The sequence below is a fragment of the Staurois parvus genome, unplaced genomic scaffold (genome assembly GCF_062004578.1).
Source record: "Staurois parvus isolate SC_StPar_1 unplaced genomic scaffold, SC_StPar_1.0 ptg000867l, whole genome shotgun sequence".
In the NCBI taxonomy this organism is placed as follows: domain Eukaryota; kingdom Metazoa; phylum Chordata; class Amphibia; order Anura; family Ranidae; genus Staurois; species Staurois parvus.
The window spans coordinates 860,333-866,877 of record NW_028318663.1 but is presented as its reverse complement, the minus strand read 5'-3'; positions in this window follow the sequence as shown (position 1 = coordinate 866,877).

Here is a 6,545-nt window from a genome sequence, read left to right as displayed (position 1 = left end):
ATCTGTACTGTGCTGACATTTTGGGGATATCTGTACTGTGCTGACATTTGGGGGATATCTGTCCTGTCCTGACATTTGGGGGATATCTGTACTGTTCTGACATTTGGGGGATATCTGTACTGTTCTGACATTCTTGGACCTCAAGAAATTAGATTGGCCGTCAGTACTTCAGGATTGATCAATATTCATACTGTATATATCCCATAGTTTGTGAACTCTATAACTTTCCTACAAACTAAATAATACATCCTAATTTGGGTTTTTTCACCAAAGACATGTAGCAGAATACATCTCGGCCTAAATTTATGAAGAACAATTATTTATTTGCAAACTTTTATAACAGAAACAAAGAAAAACTTTTTTTTTTCAAAATTTTTGGTCTTTTTGTGTTAATTTAGCAAAAAATAAAACCCCAGCGGTGAATAAATACCACCAAAAGAAAGCTCTAGTTGTGTGAAGAAAAGGATAAAATTTTAGTTTGGGTACAGTGTTGTATGACCGCGCAATTGTCATTCAAAGTGTGAGAGCGCTGAAACCTGAAAAATGGCCTGGGCAGGAAGGTGTAAAATTGCACGGTATGGAAGTGGTTAAGGATCTGTTAGAATGAGTAGCTTCACATTACAAGCGGCTAGAGATGGCTTGTTTTAAAGTGATTTTCCTTCATGTGAAGAATATGTTGTTACTTTAATGTCCGTAATCTGGGTTCACTTTTTAGGATCTCTTCAGCCCTCACAGACTGATGGTAAAGGGTACTTCCAAAAAGCTGAGTGATGCTATTTAAGCACTTGCCCTCCAAAGGATCCACCCCCCCTCCCCCGAACAGGCCATTTTCGGCATTACGGTGCTGCATTACTTTAACTGACAATTGCGCGATCATGCAACGCTGCACCCACATGAAATTTTCATTCCTTTTTTTCCCCACAAATAGAGCTTTCTTTTGGTGGTATTTGATTGCAGGTGCGTTTTTTTAAAAAATGTTTGCGCTATAAACAAGCTGACAATTTGAGAAAACAATTTTTTTGACTTTTTGCTATTAAACATTTCCAATATAAAAATTTTTAAAAAATCCAATTTCATCATAAATTTAGGCCAAAATGTATTCTTCTCCGTGTCTTTGCTAAAAAAAATTCCAATACTTGTAAATTAATTGGTTTATGTGAAAGTTATAGCGTTTACAAATGGCGGTATATATACTGGGATTTATTTATTTTTTACTAGTAATGATGGCGATCAGCGACTTATAGCGGGACTGCGGTGGGCACTGGGGGGAACTGACTTGGTGTCACTGACATTCCCAGTGACACTAATACAGTGATCAGTGCTAATTAATTTTATTATACAGGATTTACATATTGAGCCAATAGTTTGCTCAGCGCTTTATAAAATTAATGGAGACAATACAGCAACAATACAAGAGGGTTGGGAGGGCCATGCTCCTTTGAGTTTAGCACTGACACTGTACTAATGGCACTGGGCAGGAAGGGGTTAACATCTGGGGCGATCAAAGGGTTAATTGTGTGTTGTTTAACAGTATTCGGTGTGTGTGCGCTTTCCACTGTAAGCACACTGCTTTGTATGGCTGTACTATGCAGAGTCTTACAAAGCAGTGTGCAGGAGCTGACGGGAGAGATCTGTTTTTTTTTTATACCGGCGAGTAATCACCAGCCGGACGCGGTGATTGACAGCCGAGGCTGCGAATGGCAGCACAGTAGGCCTTGCGTGCGCCTCCTGCCTGGAAATGCAAAATCGTGTGTGTATATATGTAGCTATATATATGTGTGTGTGTATGTATGTAGATATATGTATGTGTGTGATTTTGCACACCCCTGCTGCCCTGTAGCGGTATTTCTGCTATAGGGCGGAGGGGAAGCGGTTAAATGCTAGCTGACCTAGAGGCTCCTCAGACCAGCGTATTTATTAACACTTGTATGGACCTAACTATAGATGCCATTATTTGTTTTTTGAAAAAAAACTATATATAATTAGCTTCTAAATATTCAATTGCTTTGTGGAATGGTCCTTCTTTATAGATCACAATTGGTTGTCATGGCAACCAATAAACTTTCCGTTTTGTATTATAAAAGAGAGAATCCTGTTGCTGTCAATCAATGGATGCTGCGCTCCAACTAAACACCAGATTTGACCCATCCTGTCATGGGGAAAAAAAAATGTAGACACTTCAGTCGATTTTCACACTTAATCTGTAACATTTTATTCTACTGGAAAGGCACACGGGGTATAGTAATTCCATTTTTAGTTCCAATATGTAGACACCGGTGCTCATTAGGTACCAAGAGCAGTGACATGCAGTTACTTATGGCAGCGAATTGGCTCTAGGTTTGTGGAAGCTTAGAACTTATTAAACGATCAGTTCACCCAAAAGTGATATTTTAGTTACAGGTTGAGATAGTTTCTTCCTCCAAAGGAGCTCCAGCAGCAAGCTTTCCATGCCATAGTTCCTTTTCCATCTACTCTTGGATGTTCCCAGTCATCCCGCTGCATTCTCCATATTCTAGATCAGCCTAAGGCTGGCCATACAATTTTCTTGAGATTTTTGGTTTAGATTTTCCAAAAACCAAATAAAAGGAAGTCAAAACTAACAACACTTTCAATTGTATCCAATTAGGCGGGCCCTTTCACTATATAGTTGAAGGTAAATCTAAAGGAAATTGGGCAGAAATTGGACAGAAAATTGTATAGTGTATGGCCAGCCTAAGTGAGGGTTTCTCTAAAGGTTGCTAGGTGTTCTGGGAGCAGTAAGCAATTTTTGACTTTCCAATAAGTTGCTACTGACACCGGTGATCTTTAACTCTCTGTAAGAGGGATTTTTCCCACCAACAATGGCACTAATGTACAGTGTGCGGTAGATACATTATCGGGGGTTCCCTGAGGCTGGAAAGTTATTTCCTCTGTGTTAGGTTGATCTAGATAAAAAAAAATAACTCAAAGCTAGACTCTGGTCAGCGTGTACAAAATGTCCTTTGGTAGCTTTTACAGAGAAACTTGCATACTATATTCATAGTTCCGTAAAGTGGGTAGGCCTTTACTGTCCTCAAGTACAGCACAGAACCACTTGTTCTACATTATACATGATGACGTCAAAGAGGTGACCGCACAACCAGCGATGGATGAGGACCAACGTAATGGGGCAGTCATACGGTGGAGAGGAAGCTTGCAGGAGCAAGGAATACGATTTTTCTCTGGTATAGCCCCAAGACTTAACCCCTTCCCGCCGGCGCCTCCCAGCCCTTTAGGAGTTTCAGAAGGCAGGGCGGGGTTTAGGGATCATGTGACCGCTGTGACGCATCATCACGGTGGTCACATGATCGGGAAAGGTCCCGATCGAAAGAGCAGACCGGGACCTTGCCATGAGTACCGGACATGTGTGCTGGGAGCGCGCAGGGTGTGCGTTCTCAGCACATATGTTTTTTTGTTACTTGCACGCAAATGTGCAGCCGCTCAGCGTCTAGGTCCAGACGTTGGGAGGCCGCACATTGGTGTGCTGCTGGCGTGAAGAGGTTAAAGTGGTAGTAAACACTGCTTTTGAACACTTACCTGTAGGTACAAGAAATATCTCTTTAAATGTTTAGTTCATTGTCTGTGTAGCCGGTGAGATCGCTGGTACATGCGCTCTCAAGAGACAGCATACTCAGAGCTCTGCCGTGGTCGTGACTTCATCATGGCTCACCCATTCAAATGACCGGAGACTGCAAACCTGGAAGGAAGACCGGATGAGGATAGAAGCCTTTGCCAGTGGTGACAGTGTGCCACTGGAGGGCTTCGTTTTAGGGTGAGTGTACAATCCAAGTGCACACGTTCCTGCATTAAAAATGGCGGTGTATATACAGTTGTGTCCAAAATTATTCAACCCCCAATGCTGTAAAGGGGTTTAGGGACTATAGTGTACATTTGGAATTGTATTCAGAATCAAATCCTACAAGGACGTTGTAACTACCCAAATGCAACTAAAATGACATCAATTGTTTATGTAATACAGTAGTAAATGGTTCTTATGTGGTTTCTTCATTGCCACAATTATTCAACCCCTTAAAGACTACCACTCTGAAGAACAGAGGTTCATACAGGTGCTTTCCATCAGGTATTGAAAACACCTGTGGATGTCACCGAGCAGCAATCAAGCATAATAAGCACCAATTAGGCAGCTTTAAAATGACTGTGATACTCAGCTCCTTCTAGACATTTACTGGTGTGGTTACAAACATGGTGAAGGCAAGAGAATGGTCCAGGAAGACAAGAGAAGAGGTGATTTCTCTTCACAGGAAGGGCAATGGCTATAAGAAGATTGCAAAGATGTTAAACATACCAAGAGACACCTTAGGAAGCATCATTCGCAAATTCAAGGCAAAGGGCACTGTTGAAACGCTACCTGGTCGTGGCAGAAAGAAGATGCTGACTTCGACTGCTGTGCGCTACCTGAAGCGTAGAGTGGAGAGAAGTCCCCGTGTGACTGCTGAGGAACTGAGAAAAGATTTGTCAGATGTGGGTACAGAAGTTTCAGCCCAGACAATAAGACGCACACTGCGTAATGAAGGCCTCCGTGCCAGAACTCCCAGGCGTACCCCCTTGCTGTCTCCAAAGAATAAGAAGAGTCGACTGCAGTATGCCAAAAGCCATGTGGACAAACCACAAAAGTTGTGGGATAGTGTTCTGTGGACTGATGAAACAAAATTAGAACTGTTTGGGCCCATGGATCAACGCTATGTTTGGAGGAGGAAGAACAAGGCCTATGATGAAAAGAACACCTTGCCTACTGTGAAGCATGGTGGAGGGTCAATCATGCTTTGGGGCTGTTTTGCTTCTGCAGGTACAGGGAAGCTTCAGCGTGTGCAAGGTACCATGAATTCTCTTCAGTACCAGGAGATATTGGATGGAAACGTGATGCAGTCCGTCACACACCTGAGGCTTGGGAGACGTTGGACCTTTCAACAGGACAATGATCCCAAGCATACCTCCAAGTCCACTAGAGCATGGTTGCAGAGGAAAGGCTGGAACATTTTGGAGTGGCCATCGCAGTCACCAGACTTAAATCCGATTGAGAACCTCTGGTGGGACTTAAAGAAAGCAGTTGCAGTGCGCAAGCCTAAGAATGTGACTGAACTGGAGGCCTTTGCCCATGAAGAATGGGCGAAGATACCCGTAGATCGCTGCAAGACACTTGTGTCAAGCTATGCTTCACGTTTAAAAGCTGTTATAACTGTAAAAGGATGCTGTACTAAGTACTAAGATTGAATGTCACTTGGGGGTTGAATAAAACTGATAATGCTGTGAGCACAGAAAAGACATTTGTGGTTATTTCATTATAACTGTTATGTTATATTTGTCTGACCTACAAGTGCCTCTTTAATGTAAATGTAAGCAAGATGACTGAATGATCAAAAGCAATGTCAAACTGGCCAAAACACTCAATTTCAGTGGGGGTTGAATAATTTTGGACACAACTGTAAGTGGGTGCTGCAGCGACTGTTGGCTGGAACCAAACAGAATCAGCAAGGGAGAATGTCACCAGCACACCGAGGATCACCAATATGGGTCCAAACGTTTTAATGAACAATCACATAGTTACAGCAAGGCAACGTTTTGGAGTCTCGCAGGATGTGACCAATGCCTGATGAAGGGGTCCTGCGAGACTCCGAAATGTTGCCTTGCTGTAACTATGTGATCGTTCATTAAAACATTTGGACCCAAATTGGTGATCCTCGGTGTGCTGGTGACCTTCGTTTTAAGGTAAGTCTCAATGTGCTAGTATGCGATGTATAGTAACATATGGTATTATTACCTTGCAGGGTTTTTCTTTTGTTTTTTTTTTCTTCAATGAAACTTTACTACCACACAGGGGCGGACTGACCATTTGGAAACTTGGGCACTGCCCGAGAGCCTGAGGTCAGTAGGGGGCCCCATTAGATGCCCCTGGTACCTTTTTCATAGGCTTTTTTGAGTTTGGGCAAGGACACAGGGGCCCCATGATCCCCTATTGCCTGGGGGCCCCATGAGTTGTCAGTCCGCCCCTGCTACCACGTTAGATTTATTTCAGCATTGCTGCAAAAGTAGGGAAGCTAACAAAGGACTGGAGTCCAGCTTTAAAAATGAGCCAGCCTGTAAAGAAAAGGCCTTGCTGTGCACTTACCTGTCCTCAGTGGTGTATTTAGGTTTCATGCTGCCCTAGGCAATACAAATATTGGCTCCCCCCATTGACCAACAACACCCCAGCCCCCCACCTGAGAGAGCCTTCCATTACCCCTGCCCATACACTGGCAACCCCCACCGCCACCCCGACAAGAGATAAGACACTCACCTTCACAGCTTCGGACATCCCTGGGAACAAGAGTCAGGCTCTGCATACGCTGTCAAGCAGCCTGCAGCCTCTCTCAGATCCCACCTGGTCCGCGTGCTGCGTGTGTCCCTTCTTCCATCCCTTCTTTCAGGGGACAGCAATGCCCCCCTGAAAAATGCCGCCCTAGGCAAATGCCTTGTTTGCCTTGTGGTAAATACACCCCTGCCTGTCCTGCCACCGCTGTCCAATCAGT